Genomic DNA, 19503 nt, shown 5'->3' on the forward strand with positions numbered 1-19503 from the left:
TCTTCGGAACCCATGAAGTTATTGGTAACACTTTACAATAATAGTACATGAATAAGCATGTACCTGAATTAATAGTTACTTCAACATGAACTCATGATTAGTGAAGATGTGAACTAATCATTAACCAATGAAAGGCTATCCTTAACTACGACAAGAGCCATAAGGATTCATGCATGAATAACATCTTATAGGGATAGTTCACTTAAAAGTGAAAAGTTGTTTCAAACCTGTATGAATTTCTCTCTTCTTCTGAACACAAAGGAATATATTTTGAAGAATGTCGGTAACCAAACAGATTATGTGCCCCATTGACTTCCATAGTATTTTTTTCCCTATACTATGGTACTATGAAAGTCAATGGGGTCCATCAACTGTCTGGTTACCGACATTCTTCAAAATATATTCCTTTGTGTTCAGAAGAAGAGAGAAATTCATACAGGTTTGAAACAACTTGAGGGTGTGTAAATGATGACAGAATTTTCATTTTTAAGTGAACTATCCCTTTAACTGTTAGTATAATGTTTGATAATAAAAGCATTAATTAACATTTAGGGGTGAACTAAATCAGGCTCTGTAAGAATAAACAAGAAGTGCTCTGAGTTTGAAATAAACATGTGATTTAATGCTATCATAATTTAACCCTCTGATTTTCTTCATTTGGGCCGACACTAGTTATTTTTGGGGTGTCCAGGGACCCCAGACATTTAATTTTGTAAAATTTTTGCCCATATTTTGGAAAATGTAGTTTTAAAAGTAAAAAATTATCATGTTAGCCACTAGATGGCTATAGAGCTCCACTATATGCTATTTGCTATTAACTGAAAGATATATTTTCACAAGTTTTTCCAGTTGGATTCATATCTAATTATTATGAAATCACAATTCTAACAATAAAAATGACTTTTTTTTTTGTCAAAGTTTTGCATTGTGAAATTGTTTTTTTTCTTCAATAATGTTACATTATGATTAGAATCAAACCTTTTTAGAGTTTATAATTTATTTCAATCTTTTTTCATATAATTGTACAAATGTGATCTACACTTCAGTTACTAACTGTAACAGAACAGATATGTACAGTTATGTTATATATTGAGTACAAATACATGACATGAACATAAAAATGCAATGAACTGAACAGCATGACAAATGAGCAAATAAAGCATTAACTTTTGACTCTTTCTCTCTCCCTATCTCTCTCTCTTTCTCTCTCTCTCTCTCTCTCTCTCTCTCTCTCTCTCTCTCTGTGTGTGTGTGTGTGTGTGTGTGTGTGTGCGTGCGTGTGAGCATGATACTTTTGCATTGTGAATGTTTTTTGCATTGTTGGAAGTGTGCCACTTTATTTCTGTCTATGTGTTCTGCGTTGTTTCTGATTTTGATGATGAATTTTGTATATTTACATTGCGGGGCCCAGTCCAGGGACCCTGAAGACAACTAGTGTCACTATTTTTTTCACTATTTATATTTTCTTTTTTCTTTTTTTTTTTATTTGAGCAAAAGTCATTAGCGGGTTAAAAAGACCCCGAAGATAACCAAAGGCTGTAATATCATAATCTGCATGCCATCTGCAGCCTTGTGACAAATAATTGAAATGATTATTTAGCCATTAATTACACAGATCCATCTAAATGTCGAAAATAGACTAATAACTACGACTAATAAATTTAATTTGATCTAAACCGGTTTCTGATTTTTATTGTTCATTTATGTTTTGTCATGGCTACTTTTCTTTCCGGAACTACAGTATGTAGGGTTTGTTTCTGATGGGACACTCATTAGTGGCGCATTTTAGGTGCTCTAGGCGCGTTTGCTGTGTTCCTACGGTAATGCTGGCATTTTAATCCAATAAATGTTGACTGCTTTGGTAAACCGAATTAATAATTAAAGACATGTTTGCATGTATGTTGTATTTGTCATCATTAAAAGCAATCGTGTCTCCTCTTGGATTAAACTGCTCGATTCATGATTCTTAAAGGGGGGGTGAAATGCTATTTCATGCATACTGAGTTTTTTACACTGGTAAAGAGTTGGATTCCCATGCTAAACATGGACAAAGTTTCAAAAACTAAGTTGTACGTTTGAAGGAGTATTTTTGTTCCAAAAATACTCCTTCCGGTTTGTCACAAGTTTCGGAAAGTTTTTTTCGAGTATGGCTCTGTCTTACGTAAGATAGGGCGGAATTTCCTTATATGGGTCCTAAGGGCACTTCTCCGGTAAGATCGCGGCCGCGCGCGCACTCGTAGACCAGAGCAAGAGAGTGAAAGCAGTTCGCCATCAAAGCGCCCTGCCCGGCTTTTGGGAAGTCAATGTCACCAAAGAAGTGTGTTTTTGGTTGCCAGGGCAAGACAACCCTGCACAGATTCCCAAAGAACCCAGCGTTAAGGAACCCGTGGATGGAGTTTGTTTTCCTGAGCATAAACGGAGTTGTGTAACTGTTAGACTGTTTGTTCCCTGCATTTCGACGATGATTGTTTTATAAACAAAGCCCATATCGACGGATTTGCAGATCGTCTAATGCTTAAGGATCGAGCAGTCACAATGATAAAGTTTCGCGGTCGTGCGTTGGAACCGGACGGTGAGTAAAACTGTTTGTTGAACAAATGTCTCTGTGTGTTGTCACTAGCTTGGCGCGTTAGCACAGCTAAGCTTCGCCCACAGGGCCCGCCCCCAGCCGCTCGTTTTTTTCCGGAAAGACTCGGTACAGTCTATCTTTCTGTTAAAAATTTAATAAAACAAAAGACTTTTTGGAGATATGAAGGATGCAATATTACTCTATAGGTACTCAAGATTAACAGGAGATTGAGTGAAAATTAGCATTTCACCCCCCCTTTAATGAACGTTTTGAAGCGTCAGAGTTATGGGTGAACAGACTTTAAAAACAAGACAGAAAAAAGTCTCCCAGATTTAATTAGAATAGGCTATCTTCACATTTATGTCCCGAAGATACACGAAAGTCATATGGGTTTGGAAAGACTTGAGGTTGTAAATAATGGCATTTTTATCTCTGGGTGATCTAATATACTATAATCGGCGTGCACGCTTTGGCACTGAGCCAGAGACGGACGCGCTCAGTGCTTGTCATAATAATTAATATATAACTGTTCAGTTTTTTTCCAACAACAACACTGTTTAATTTAGGTTTGATTTAAATACACGTAATACTAGCAAAAAATAAATAAATCATATTTAGTTTGTAAAATGCACACTGATAAGATGTCTATGGAAGCAGCAATTAAAACTCTTCTAATTTGACACATTTTATTCACATCAGAAATACATTGTGTGTAACTAAATAGTATACTTTTAGTTTTACTTTTTATTCTTCTCCCAGTTCACCGGCCACTTACTTTCATGTCTTTTGGGAGAAGTGGATGAATTTGCGTGTTGTAAATCCGACAACTCTGATTCTCTGCGCTGAAGAGCAAACTGTTACATGGCGGCGTCGATCACCCGTTATCATCTAACATGATCATTATAATGCCATATATCAGATAGCCTATTTCACAATAAGACAATTGTTCAAGCTAAAAACAAGAGGTTTATTTTCTCATAGCTAAATGGACTGTAACTTTGAATATTGAAGACAATGGACAAAATTAAGACTCTTGATGAATCCAAAACCAAGAATGTTTATATCTTAAAGCTTAAGGGAGCAAGTACCAAAGTGTAGACAATTTTTGATATGCAGTTTAAAGTAAAAATAAATATATATTTTAAACGTACACTATTTAATTTTTTTCGCCGCTAGGGGTTGCTAACCTCTTACAATAACAAAGGCGTAGTTTGATGACGCAACATTTGCTAAGAATTATGGATCTTGTCGTCAACGTCAAGCCAACCGATCTAATAATGTTTATGGATGAGTAAATACATCGATGTTTTTATCATGACTGTGATATGAAGCAGTTCGGGATTGCTAAGAGACAGCTATCAGCTCCACACGCGACGCGAGTCCCGCGGATTTAAAAGGAATATGGACCTTTCATTCTACCGAACTACACACGAGTGCAGAATTACAACTCACAGGTCAGTTTATTAGACAAATTAAACTTGTGAGGTAACGCAGCGCTGTTTCACTTGGTCTAACATTCACTATCACACTAAACTGCATTTGAATGTGTTGAAATGTATGTGTTAGTTTGTCTGTATGAGACTAGCAGTAAGCTAGATCAACATTAGAATAACATAGATCATATTCTAACATTTTATCATTGTTGAACTATATAACATTGATTAGTTTTATGTAAATGTGCTCACCTGTTTAATAAAGTACATGTAGGAGCGTTCGAAGTCTCGGACGTGGAGCTCTCGTTTATATACTGTCTATGGGAGCTCTCGGCATCTCGAAAACACCGCACTGATATTGATTCTCGTTTTAGTTCTCCTTTTTTATCCAAAGTCTGCTTGCCATGGTCCATAATGTTTGAACGAAACAACAACAGAGTGCAAATAGACATTGCGAACTACACAGTTGTCCACGTCTGTCGCCTTGGTTACTATCAGAGGGCTCTGGATGCTATGGCAGTACGAGCAGAAACCAGGGATAACGCGGATATGACGCCATTGACGGCGACAAAACGGAAATAAAGAAACGTGACGTGTCTTCGAATTAAATTACAAATTTCTCCTGGTTTGAAAGTTGTTGGAAACAGTCAGGATAATGTAAGTACACAACAAAAAAAAAAATATAACATAGATATAGTGATTTTTGCTATTTTTAAAGCAAAAAAGTTACATATTGTACCTTTAAATGTCTCACTTAACTCTATTTAATATTACTGTTGTGCAATTGAGAGTAAAATGTTACTCCCAAAATGGTAAACCCGCCCCTGGTTTTACTGTGTTTTACAGGTATTTGGGGCTTTCCTTTAAGTCCATATATGTTTAATTACATAAATAAAAATAAAAGAACTACAAAAAAGTTTTTTTTTTTTTCTTTTTTTTTTTGTACCAGGGGTGTAAAGAAATAAGATTGGCACTCAGTGTATATGTTTATTCATGTTTTAGTTTATGATTTGTAAGTGCATCATTCATTGTGTCATGACTTTACTTGAGGGGACACATCATAATTAATTCACTGTTAACTACTTACCAAATTTAGCTCATGATTTATGATAAACTAACTATAAATTACACGTGTACTAGTACAACTACTATTCAGCCCAGTTAAGTGATGTTGTGTGGCTTTTCAAGAAGTCAGAGAACGGAGGTACAGTATTATCACGGCCTGCATCTGGATGGAGAGTGAACTGTACTGATCCCAGCAAACGTTCCCCTGACCTTATAGTTCATGTTTCCTCTTTAATATCCGGGGAAATTATATTAATAACACTTATTTTTCTTAATATTTTTTTTGACAACATTGTATGAGAACTGAACTGGACTGCGTTTTCAAATAATGATGCATCTTAGCACTTAGCACATTTTCTATGAGCGACTTTACAAACGTTCGTGTTCATTTCACACACAGCTGTGCTGTAAATGCTACTTAAGAGTCACTCTCCGTTTGTCAAGTGCTGAAATGTAGGGTGACCACCTGCTAATAAGCCCAAGGGGGGACAAGTGGTATGTTTCTGAGGGACAATGTGGGACACTACCTGGCGCGGCGGTGCCCCCACCCCACGGGCAGACTCACTGATAGTGGTTTACCCATTTCTAGCACATACCACCTTACATGGTATATTAATAATGCCCTATTCCCCTAAACATGTGTAATTGCTGATGTATGCTCATGAATAGGCCAACCAATGTGTATTTTTTTCTAAATAAAGATTCATAATATTTTGAACATTCAATTAATTGACAGATGCACTTCCACTTACAATTTACTATTTAATTTTATTTATTTTTCATTACAATTTATTCACTTTAAATAAATTATAATAGAAAATTATAGGATTAACAGGAATTGTAGTTGCTCAACACCACAGGAACAGTTAAAAAAAAAAGTATTTAAAAAAAAATACGATTGACATCGTATTCCCCTCCATGTCCGATTGAGAAGGACGTTTTGCAAAGGTCACAAAAAGCCCTCTCGGTATCCCCCTCAACACCTTTCAGCCACAAATATTCATTTTCCCAGTTTTTCTCGTACCCACACCTTCTCTTTTTAATTGATGATGGCGGTGCCTCTCAGTCTCCATTTTTCAAATTGGAAAGCGCGCATCTTGTTCCCTCCCAGTGTGTCTGGTATGCGCGTGCGTGCGCTGTCATGACAACAACGAAAAAGTTGACAACAACCTAGTCAGCAGTTCAACTGAGGGGTGGGTGTGGCAACAATAGCGTGCTGAACTGTCAAGTAATGTTCGTTTGGCTGCCTGGGGCTCGAGGATATAGAGCGACCAACTTTTTTTTTGAGCAAGCATAGATTATGCGTGACACGGTCTCAATTTGCGGGACGCATGAATTGGGCTCCAAACGCTGTGCGCGCACGCGCTACGCGGGACGGGTGGTCACCCTACTGAAATGTCACCTTGTAGAATGGCTCGTAATTGTAGCACACGTTTGTGTTTTGGAATGTTTAGCCTAATTGTTTTCACCTGATGTGCATTTTCTATGAGGCCAATAATCTATAAAAGCCAAATCTACGGGTGGAGCCACCAGCAAAATGGCAGAACCAACAAAACAATTTTTCAAAAAGAGGAGGTTAATGTAATTTTAGAGGAGGTGAAGCTATGCAAACATTATTTTCAGCAGGTTTAAGGGCAGTCATACAAATAAACGAAAACAAAAAATCTGGGAGGATATTGCTACAAAACTGACTGCAACTAGGGGCATTTAAAGATCAGGGAAGGAGGTCAGGAAGAAGTGGCAGGACTTTGCCAGCCTGCAGAGGACAATTTAAAGCAGTGATCTCAAACTCAAACTCAATTCCTGGAGGGCCACAGCTCTGCACAGTTTTGCTCCAACCCTAATCAAACACACCTGATCCAGCTAATCAAGGTCTTCAGGATTACTAGAAACTTCCTTGCAGGTGTGAGTTGGAGCTGATTGGAGCTAAACTGTGCAGAGCTGTGGCCCTCCAGGAACTGAGTTTGAGATCACTGATTTAAAGGGATAGTTCACTCAAAAATGAAAATTGTGTCATCACTTACTCAACCTCGTGTTGTTCTAAACCTGTGTGAGTTTCTTTCTTCTGCTGAACACAAAAGAAGATATTTTGAAGAATGTCGGTAACCAAACAGTTGATGGACCCCATTGACTTCCATAGTGGGAAAAAAAAAGTCAATGGGGTCCATCAACTGTCTGGTTACTGACATTCTTCTAAATATCTTCTTTTGTGTTCAACAGAACAGAGAAACCCATACAGGTTTAGAACAACACGAGGTTGAGTAAGTGATGACACAATTTTCATTTTTGAGTGAACTATCCCTTTAATAAAACAGGTGGTGGGCCCAATGATTCCTCCCTTCTTACACTGGAAGAAAAGGCACTCTCAATACTTGGCACAACTGCCTTAGATGGGATTTGTGGTGGTATTGACCTCCATGGAATAGGAGTGCTTGAAACTAAACCTGAGCCACGTCCATCATGCTCACAGGAGCATTCAGGTTCACCTCCCAGTGGCAGACACCTACCATCTCCCAGTCCTCCCAACAGCCCACCAATTCTCTAGCCTCTACCTGCTATATGTAGCTGATTCTGAAAGAACTCGTCTTTGAGATGAACGTTTTCTAACGCATTTTTAGTCAATAAAATGTTATCACAATAGTACATATTTGACCATTCATTTTTTGACATTATAGGGGAAGCCGAGCTTCCCTTGCAGTCTTAAAGAAATCCCCACTGACATACACTGTATATATGTGTGACGGGTGCGTAGCCCACCTCACATTTTTTGCCCACCGCATTCTATGTGGCAGCAGACAAAAGGAGAGGCGGTGCTTCAGTCTCCCAATTTGTGCTGTTCCAGAGGAAATTGAACTGTACCATCATGATCTGATTTGGAGGGGGATCCTTTAATTTATTTTGTTCAGTTTATCTTTTTGTTTTGTTTGTTGTTACATTGTGCTTAAAGGGTTAGTTCACCCAAAAATGAAAATTCTGTCAGTAATTACTCACCCTCATGTTCTTCCAACCCCGTAAGACCTTCGTTCATCTTCGGAACACAAATTAAGATATTTTTGATTAAATCTGAGAGTTGTCTCACTCCTCCATAGGCTTCTAAGGGACTGAAACTTGCTGGCCCAGAAAATGTATTAAAGACATCGTTAATATAGTCCAAGTGACTACAGTGGCTCAATCTTAAGTTTATAAAGCGACAAGAATACTTTTTGTGTGCAAAAAACAACAAAAATAACAACTTTATTCCACTATTCATTTCCTTCTCTCTGGGCCTCGAGTCTCAACACAGAAGCGCTGCGCAGTTATACTACGTGAAAAAACTCGAGGCCCAGAGAGAAGGAAATGAATAGTGGAATAAAGTCGTTATTTTGGGGTAGTATTCTCGTCGCTTGATATACTTAAGATTGAGCCACTGTAGTCACTTGGACTATATTAACGATGTCTTTAATGCATTTTCTGGGCCAGCAAGGTATAATGCCTTAGAAGCCTATGGAGAAGTGATCCAGCTGTCAGATTTCATCAAAAATATCTTAATTTGTGTTCCGAAGATGAACGAAGGTCTTATGGGGTATGAACAACATGAGGGTGAGTAATTACTGACAGAATTTACATTTTTGGGTGAACTAACCCTTTAAGTCAGTGATCTCAAACTCAATTCCTGGAGGGCCACAGCTCTGCACAGTTTTGCTCCAACCCTAATCAAACACACCTGATCCAGCTAATCAAGGTCTTCAGGATTATTAGAAACTTCCTTGCAGGTGTGAGTTGGAGCTGGTTGGAGCTAAAATGTGCAGAGCTGTGGCCCTCCAGGAACTGAGTTTGAGACAACTGCTTTAAGTAGTTGATTGTATTATGTTAGTTAGGAGAAAGTGTATATTGTGTTGTAAATATTATTATTGATTGTGGTTTATTTGGGAAAGTAATTATTTGATATTTACCTTTATTATTGGTTTGGTAGAGGCTAACTCTGTATTTATAGCAGTGTTGAGGAGAACAGAGTTAGTCGGAGTGGTCCAGCCACAGTAACATTTGAGCTGCTGACCTTAGTGGGTTTTTTGTTTTGTTGTTACTTTATTTATTTTTAGGCCGGTTTAATTTTGTTTGTTTCAGTTCATTTCCATCTTTTTTAATGGACTTTGTTTGAAGATGCCTTTTATCTGCCCCTGTATATTATTTTTGGTCCTTTTTGTTTGGAGTAAATACATTTTCTTATCAGTTCACTACCTGTCCTGCCTGTTCTTGGCCTTGACCACCACAATATGCCGCAAAGGTCATGCAGCAATCAACTGCCAGGTGATCTGTGACCACAAGTGTTTGATCACAGACATTGTGGCAAGGTGGCCTGGAAGCACACATGACTCCTTTTATCTTGACTAACTCATCTGTGGGTCAAGAGGCCCAAAATCCACAGGGACAGTGAAGGCTGCTTGGGGACAGTGGATATCCACTGAGGCCGTATCTGTTCATCCCTGTAGCAGATTTCAATGAGGCTCACCGTGTTGCCCGAAGTATTGTGGAGTGTACTTTAGGGAGGTGGAAGCTATCCTTTTGGGCTATTCACAAGTCCAGTGGTGGTCTTCTCTTTGCGCCACAAAAGTGCTGTGCTGTAATATCAGTAATATCAGTGCAGGCGAGAGTGCCCTTGGATATCAGGGAGGAAGACGAAGAGGTGGAGGAAGAGAACGAAGATGGCATGAGACATCACGATGAACAAGCTAGATACATGGCTTGGTTTAGTGCACGCCAGCAAGTCTTTGACATATTTTTTTTTTTAGTTTCTCCTTTATTTTTAACGTCTTTAAAGCACACTAGCCATTTCCCTGTTAAATATAATGTGTACTCTCATTGAAATGTCCATATACAGCAGTGTACTTTTTCATTCCTTAATTTATTTGTGTTCAGTCATGTAAATTAGATTTTATTTCTTTATTCATTATTATTTCTTTATTGAATTATGTTTAAGGGGAATTTAAGGGAAAAAATTCAAACAAGTACAAAAAACAACAACAACCTAATTAAGAATAAACTGTATGCCTCTACACACAGTGATTAAGTGCTACACTTTAAGTGAATCAAATATTTGATGTTTCTTTAGTCTATTCTGCCATATGTACAGTGATTATTTTAAAATACTTCTAAGAATATATATATCATTTTTCAGATATTTGTGTAAAATTCAAAGGACAAGGGACAAGAACATTTTTTTTCTCATAAATTCATAAATCTACTTTAAATATAATTTTGATTGTTTTAAGAATGTCATGAAAAGGTCCAATCCATGTTGATGTAAACTATACCCTAAAACAGTGGTGAGTTCAGACATTTTAAAGAGAGTGGACCTTGGTGAAATAGGGTGGACCTTAATGCCTACTCTAAAAATTCCATCATTTAACTTTACATGGGATAAACTGATTTGACAATTAGGATTAGTTAAATGTGATTTATTGTCAGCCAACAGTTTCATGAAAACAATAAAAAAAGCTGCTCATAAGGCCACTCTTAAAAATATTTTGGTTTGCAGTAACAGCAAAAAATAAAATAAATAAATAAATAAAAAAGGGTTGGTAGGTAGGTCTATATATATATATATATATATATATATATATATATATATATATATATATATATATATATATATATATAAAAATTTTTTTTTTTTTTTTCAAGATTCAATGTAAAAAAAAAGTACAATTTTGGTCATGGTGATTACGTAGGTATGAATTTAAACAAATGTGCAAATCATGACGTCACTGACTGGGTCTTCAACCCATGCAACCATTGCAAACCTCATTCTGATGCAGGTTATATAGACCACAAACAATCTGAAATCTTTGTCAAAAGAACATGTTTATTGCATTAATTCCAGCTGCATTCATTTGGCGAAAAAAAATTAGGCAGAATCAAGAAAAAAGGAAAGCCACTAGATTTCAATGAAGGTGGATTTTCAGAGGGAAACAAATAAATTAAAATGACTTTAGAATTCACAAAATAACAGTTAATTGCATTAACATGCAATGTAATACATATGAGAAAACATGTTAAGGTGTTACATTTGGGATGTTTACTGTACATCCATAAAACAAATATGTCGTGGAATGTGTAGGAATCCTGTTAACATGACATCCCTTTGAACATTGCTCTGGCCAAATTATGTCATCTTTGGAAAAGGTGCCCTTTTCAGTGCAGGCTTTTGACTGCACTGGCAACACAAAAGACCACTGAGTGACAAAAGACCACCTCTGGAATATGACTACATTGACGGAGTGCACATAACCAAAATGGACAGAGACTTGCCTTTTATGGTCAACATGGAACCACAGCTGTAGTCATGCTTGAAGAGCATTCTCTGGAGTGCCCGCTGATCACGAATTGTCAGTGACTTCTTGGCATAGATACAACGTGGTTTTCCACACTCATAACACTGGATTGTAGCTTGTGCATTCTGTCCCACAAGGAAACTGTTCTTGCATCCCTATATCAGCCAAAGAACAAGAATAAAGTTTGCTTACAAATGGCAAGATTGCTTACGTGATTTCATGCAACAAACACCACCACAACACTGTACATCAATAAAAACCTAAAGAGAACAGCAGATATCATGACAAAGTTCAGGAGTGTGTCAAATTCTTTAAATGCATACCTGTTGTGTTTCTGCGACAGATGTCAGAGTTTCCTTGCTTCCACGTAGCATGTCTTTTTCAGATGTTTCTTGTCCAAACAAGGAATCAAAAGACTAAAATTGGGCTCCATCTTCTGAAAGCAGATGATCTGGTATCTAAGCTGAGGTCTTACAACAAGCACTATCATCACATTTGCGAAATTGCACAATGTAATTTCTCTCCCTACAATGTTTGGCCATGAAGGTTTTGTAGTTTTCCTTATTTGCAAGGTCTTTCTTGTGGTACTTGCCGATCTCTATTGAAGCATCAATTTTGCCAATAATATCAGCCTGTTCCTAATGGATTGATTTCCTTTCAGTTCCTTTCAGCTGAACACGAGTGATGCGCTCTTCCAGTAAATCTTTCATAGATTTGACAGATCCTCTCCACTCATCTCTGAGCTTCTCCACCATATCGGCTTTCTTTTGGATATCCTGCATCTCACCACAGCTTCTCAACACCTGTTTAACTTCGGCTGAGCGTTCCTGTCTGGACAGAGCAATGTTTTAGAAGGCAAGGTTTAGAACAGACATGATTCGCTCCACTGGATTCGCCCAGCTGTGTCCCGGCGCTGTGCGCCAAGCCACAAGAATGTCCAAGTCTAGTGCCCTGAAAACAGCAGCCAGGGACAGTTTTACACCTTCATAGGTAATCCTGTGGTCAGGCCCTCCATTGGAATAAATGATCAAGAAGGGCTTCACCTTGTCCTTGTCATCTCCCAGAAGCCTCATCATCTCTGTTGCGTGCCGGAAGGCACTGCTCGGCTGAAATACGGAGTCCATCAGGAGCACAGTGACCTGACCCCTATAGAAGGAGTCGTCAACAGTCTCTGGTATCTAAACATTGTCAATGACCCTTTCTGTTGCTGGTCATGGTCGAGGGCTCCATGCTACTGTAGCTCCAAATCAAAAAGCCTGCTCTGCTAGTGGTCAAGAATGCAAACTCACCATTATTGCAGGAGTGAAGGACCGGTTCCTTTGGGGTCTTCACCTGCTTCGTCATGATGGAAAATGCATTCCTTATGTTGTTGGGTGGTGGTGGTGGCTCACTTTGAAATTTCAATTTAAAAGAAACCACTTTGATTTAGGGTCAAATTGTAGCACTTCCTCAATAGTTTGAGTTTCCTCTACCAACATTTTAGTGGTTTCTTTCAGGTCAGTTGACACGGTCACCGTTAGACTAGAGGGGAGAAGGGATGGGAAAAGATCTGGGCACAGTTTTTCCAGAACTTCCTGCCAAGTTAAAGCGGTGTCGAGATGTTTTAATGCATTTTTTAGATGTATTATGGTGCCCAAACCCGTATGACTTTGAACGGTGACCGCGAACATTTTATTTACTGCAGCCGCAGCCATCATTACCAAGCGTGAACCACAGACAGTGAATGAAACGAAGCGAACATACAGGCCATAGTGTGACATGCGTAAACCAATGGTGTAAACATAATCATAGATGACGCCACAGGTTTTTATTTAAAAGAAAGAACGTAGCCTACGTTTGTATGTAGGCCAAGGCAATTTATATTCACAATACTTTCTAAAATATAATTAATATTATTTGATTGCATTTGTATTAGTTGTTTGAAGAGTAAAAAAAAAAAATCGGTCGGTCTTAACGCAAGTTTACAGCCGGCAAGTCGGTCGGACTAAAAGGAAAAAAATATAATAATTGGTTCAGTCCTAAATTGACAGGGTCGGTCGGGTTACGGCAAACAAGAATATTTTTAAGGATGGCCTAACTGCTGGTCTACGTTTCTCTCTGTATTAATAGCATTTTGGCGATTTGGCAAACGATCCTGTGTGTATCTGTGCCTCTGGATAACATCAAAGTTTTCTATTTACAACGTGTTTTTGAGCAATGTAGCCAATCACAGATATGTCTGTTTATTACTTGAATGCAATGGCCAATCAGAGCTGTTTATGTTAGAATTCATTCAGTTCACTCAGACACACAGTTTTAGTCCAGTGCTAAGTTCAGCACTCTTGCAAATCCTCTCATTACAACAAAGTCAATAGACTATTTAAATAAGTGATTCATTGTGCAGTGTAGACAGCTTCATTGATTATAACAAAACTTCATGAAATTGCATCATTGTGACTGCTCTTTGTGTGCTTTTGAGGCAATGTATAGATTTAGAATTTGAATGAATTGACCAGTGGCCACGTAGGCCTACACGCTGCAAAGTTTTGGGAGTAACATTCACTTAATGTATTTGAGTGATTATTTTCATGTATGTGTGATTTTTTTTCTCCTTTCCCAAAAAATAAATACAAATTGTGTCTCATTTGATTGAGTTTACCAGCCATCAGTCCACTCAATGTCTATGTCACTGGAGACCAAGGTGGAGCTGCGGCGACAAGCGTCCAAGGTGAAACCAGGGAACCAGAGGACTGAGGTGGAGCCGGCGGGACCGAGGATGAAGGCAGAGCCAGACGGAGCTGAAGGTGCAGGCAGGATGACATCTGACCAAAGCGGAGCTGGTGGGACCATGTTTTCCGGTGGAGCAGAGGGAGGGAGGAGTCAAGCCGGAGACGATGGGTCAACAGTCCGAAGTGGAGCGATGGATCCTGAGGCTGGAGATGGAGCCAAGGGATCCTTCATACTGGGTGGAGCTGGTGACTTGAAACTCCAAGGTAGATCCACCCAGAATGGGGTAGGAGATGCAGAGGGGTTGAAGGGAAGCAGTGGAGGCAGAGGAGGTGAGAGAGGGAGGCTGGGAGGGATCACAGATGACATGGGGCTGGGCGGAACCAGCAGAGAGACAGAAAAATGCTGGACGGGACCAGTGAAGGCAGGAGAAAAAGGTAATTTAGCCTCTCAAATACCTCCATCAAATCCTCAGCATAATTTCTAAAGGCCATGTCAGTCACATTCACAGCGGCGAGGTTGTGGGTGGGGCTTTCCTCTGTTCCCTTGTACACCCCTAACACTCTCTCAGCAATGCACGTTTTTGCTGGCTCATGTACCTGGTCAGACTCCTTGAGTGGTTCAGGCAAGATCTGAGCCACAAGATTCTTTATTGCATAAGACTTTCTTCCTTCAAGAAGATAGTCAACATGGATGGAGCTAAAATGCCCAATAGTGCATCTTTCCTTTACATGTCGGGACAGAGTGTACGCAGTCAGACCCCTGTAGAGCTGACCGTGCATGCTCCGCTCCACTCCCAAACAAACAAAACATAAACCGTGTGCATCTATCATAAACACAGAGATCCCGCCCGAATCGGTACATGAAATCAGACGTCAAATGATAAGAATTGTAACTCAAACATTGCTTAGAAAAACCTCCTGAGCCTTGCCAATCAGTTTACACTGAAGTAAAAGGGACCACACATCTTTCGGCCAACGGAGGGAAGATGCAACGCTTGAAAGCACTAAAATATGTATCTACCTCTGTTTTCCTAAATGGAGACACTAAAGCACTATGCTTGTGTAGCGTTGGCGTTGCGAGTGGTAGGAGGATTGAGAAAGGTTTACCACACGTTTAACAGAAATGGCAATATATGATCGACTACGCCACCCCGGAAAACCGGGGAACTAATAGCCCTAAGGGCACACAGGTTCGTTTTGAGTGGGTGGGTGAGAGGACACAGGTCGCATACATAGAAGTAGAAAAGTTGTATTTTGTTCGTCAATGTTGAATAATAAAATAGCTAGAAACTTCAAAGTTAAAAACTCACATTGGCATTATAATAACTGAACACCATCAATTAGCATCTACTCATACACACAGAGTAAATAACAAACGCAATTTAAAGAAACTCAACAATCAAGAGCCGCGGTATCTGGAGGTACGGGCCAGCTGCCAAATTGGAAAACAAACCCGCCCAAATAATCCACTACAAATACCCACACACACATGTGAAGGGTTAAATGCCAGAAGACACACAGCACTAGGGTGTGAACACACCACACAAATGGCAGCTTCGCCTTCACCCTCCAGAAACCCCCAGCTCCTGCAAAAAAGACAAAAATGAGAAACACTGAACATGAATCAGTGTTGGGCAGTAACGCGTTACTAGTAACGCGTTACTGTAACTCAGTTACTTTTGACAGTAACTACTGTAACGCATTACTTTTTAAATAAATTAACTCCGTTACCGGTACCATATGGTGCGTTGTCCGTTACTTTTTAAAATTAATTATGTGCGGCAGACCGGCAGTCATGGCGAGTCAAGGCGAGAGCAAGGCGAACAAAAGCGAGGCGAACGCCGCGAGCGCCCTTGAAAGTGCGCGAGAGAGACCGTTGGAGAGCGCGCTCGGAAGTGCGCGAGAGAGACCGATGTGTTGGAGAGCGCGCTCGAAAGTGCGCGAGAGAGACCGATGTGTCCGAGCATAATATAGTTTGTTTATAAATAAATTACACACTTCAGCATTTGAATAATATCTGTAGCATATTGGTATCATCTGCAATGTTTTAATTAGTTTACATATGAAACAAAACTCCAAAATAACCTGCAGAGAACGTTCCCAGAACACATCTGACCGGTTGTGAACACGTGCGGCAAACACGACTAGAATTTGGCTTAAATAACCTCTGATGGTGAAGTTCTCTGTAGGTTATAGAAATAAACCCCCCCCCCCCAAAATTATATTTTATTATTATTGTTTATTTTGGTACATTGTTCAGTATTATATTGAGAGCACATTTTGTTAAACTGCTTACTTTCGTGAGGAAGAAAATACTTCAAGTAGGCTAGTTGTAAAGGTGTGTGAGTTTTATCATTTTAATTTGCACTACAAAGAGTGTATGTGTATGTATATTTTTTATTACTGTTTATTTATTTTTGGTACATTTCTTAAGAAGCATCATTTATTTTTAGACTTATTTCTTGGCCAGTTGTTGACTGTGCAATAAATATTAAAAGTTCTAAACCTTCTATTGTTTTGTTGTTCCATAGTAAAGATAACATTTTAATATTTAAGGTAATAGGTGTCTCTCACAATGTCCCACACCAAATTAACATTAAAATAGTGTGAATTAGTGTACAATATTTTATAATAATAATTTATTCTATTTAGTGTCCATTTAATTCATTTAACTTTTTTTTTTTAAGTAACGCAATAGTTACTTTCCCTGGTAATTAGTTACTTTTGTAATGATGTAACTCAGTTACTAACTCAGTTACATTTTGTGAGAAGTAACTAGTAACTATAACTAATTACATTTTTAAAGTAACTTGCCCAACACTGACATGAATACAATCCAAAAGAGTAAAACAAGTCAAATAATTCAAAGATCTAAACCACTTGACATAATTAGGACTCAGTACCACATAAAAACAAGTTGACATGGAAATAAACCAAATAATCAAACATACAACCATACTGTACATTACCCACAGTTAAACATACATACAAGATGCTTCAAACCAATGGAATTCAATAGACGGCGGCCAGAGGAGACAACCAACCAGCTCGCACAGTCAGAGGAATACACAGTACTCAATAGCAACGTGCGACAGAGTCACAGCAGTTAATAGTTGCTATTGTGATGAACGTCGAGGCAAAACAGCGACGCAGTCGCAATTATACGCGATCACAGTTCAGCATTGATACTCGATTCTCACGAACAGCCCAAGAGACCGTCAGTTACGCAGGGGGGCCTGCCGAGCAGAAAGATAATGTTAAAAACAGAAGCAGATTATTAACACACAAGACTAAAATCTTACATACCGCAGAATAATCCCGCGCACCATATCAGCAGCTCAGTCAGGAACACATGCTATTAATGACATGCTATCAATGCCACCGAAAACAAAGTGTAAATAATCAGCCGTGGTCAATTTCTTGTTATATAAAAACAGCTACTCATACCTGTGAGGCGTGGGCAGCCAGCACACAGCAGACGAGGAAGCCAGCTTACAGTCCAAGCCTGCGGCAACCACGGATGACGTCACAAGGCCGAGACCAAGACGCATGCCATGTGGCAAACACACATCCCTTATATCAAACAAGAAAGGGGCGGGGGCTTAAATTAAGCACAGGTGAATGAAATCCTCATTAATGGATTCAGTCACCCTGCTACATTCGCTAACATCGAAGATTGTTGAGGATGGATCTACCATCGGAGCCGCAACGGAAGCCTCAGCACTGGTGGGCCACACAGACGATCCAGGGGCTGCTTTTAATGCCTCTAGTTCAAGTCGGACTCCGCGTCAACCCCGGCAGCTGTCTCGCTCTGCTCTTCGTCCGACACCCCGACACTAGAAGCCCGCACACCAGCACCAAGTGCCCGTCTCTCCAGCCTCAACGCCAGGCATAAAAAAACAAATAACTTAACCAACCTTTCGAAGATAGCACTCTTAATATTTTTGAAAGGCAAAAATATATAGATAGATAGATAGATATATATCCTTTTCAATGTCTTGGGATGGGTGTTTTTTATCCCGGACGACCCCTGAGATAGTCTAGGCGTACAGGGGTCTAACATTTAAAATTGATATTAAAAAGAAATACAAATAACTAATGTGCTGTACAAAGAACCACAAGTCCAGATAAGTACCGTGCAACAAGCGGTAAGTACAAAAGGTAATATAGGTAAGAGTGAAACAAAAAAACACACGTAAAGAATATAAATATATGTACAGTATTTACAGTATTTCGTAAGATGAACAATACTACCACAGGGAGGAAGAGGGGATTGCGGGCGGCAACAAAGAAAAGAAAATAACAAAACCAAACAAAGTCTAACTTTTAAGTAACCTCTAAACTTGAAGAAAAATTAAGAAAGAAAAGAAAAAGTCTTCGGCATCCGTGACGCCCTAACTGATCTACACTCACTACTCCAAAAATCAAAAGCACATGGGGTGGCACTCGCACCTAACCTAATGTACTAACACAAATCGAAACCCCTATGTGTTGCAGTGTATATCACGTGACATTCTTTCCTGTCCACCTTTTCCAGCCCTAGTAACATACATTGTGAACACTTTACAAAATATGTTACATACAAAGCGGAAGAAACAAATACAAAAATGACTTTAAACATACACTCGAAGCCAAGTAACACAAACAAAAGGGTATACAACAATAAATAGGATAATTTGGGCAAATAACAGAAATCAACATAAAGCAGCTTGGTGGCAAGAGAGAGGTCTGGCATGCTCTTTTTTCTGAGGTGGTCTTTTCCCATTGGCAGTATACAGGATGGATGACATCAGCGGCTGATGAAGATTGACAGAATACTGAACCAATCACGGGAACGTACACAAGAGAAGCGGGGAGAGAGAAAAATAAAACACACCTACACAACACAAGGACGTCATGTAACTGTACTCTAGCAAAGGAAGTTCGAACTTTATGGGTCATCTCAGAGCAGAGAGGCCATTAGACGTTCTGGCCATTGACTTCACATTATTGGAACCATCATCCAATGGATGATGAAAATGTTTTGGTCATGACGGATGCCTTTCAAAGTTTACCCAAGCAATACCAACAAAAGATCAGACAGCGCAGACCGTGGCATGAGTATTGGTTGAGCGTCGGTTTTATTTGTTTGGGTTGCCAAGGTAAATTTACTCTGACCAAGGTCGATGTTTTGAGGGCAGAATAATCCAGGAATTGTGTCAAATTAATGGCATTGTAAAAACTCACACAATACCATATAGGCCCCAAGGAAATGGTCAATGCGAGAGATTCAATAGGACAATGCATGACTTATTGTGAACCCTTCCTGCTGAAAAGAAGTATTATTGGCCAGAAGTTGTGTTTGCTTACAACACTACAGAACATCAGTCTACCAGTTATTCTGCATATGTTCTTATGTTTGGAGAGGAGCCTCAGTT

This window comes from Squalius cephalus, assembly GCF_949319135.1.
Source record: "Squalius cephalus genome assembly, chromosome: 17".
Taxonomy (NCBI): domain Eukaryota; kingdom Metazoa; phylum Chordata; class Actinopteri; order Cypriniformes; family Leuciscidae; genus Squalius; species Squalius cephalus.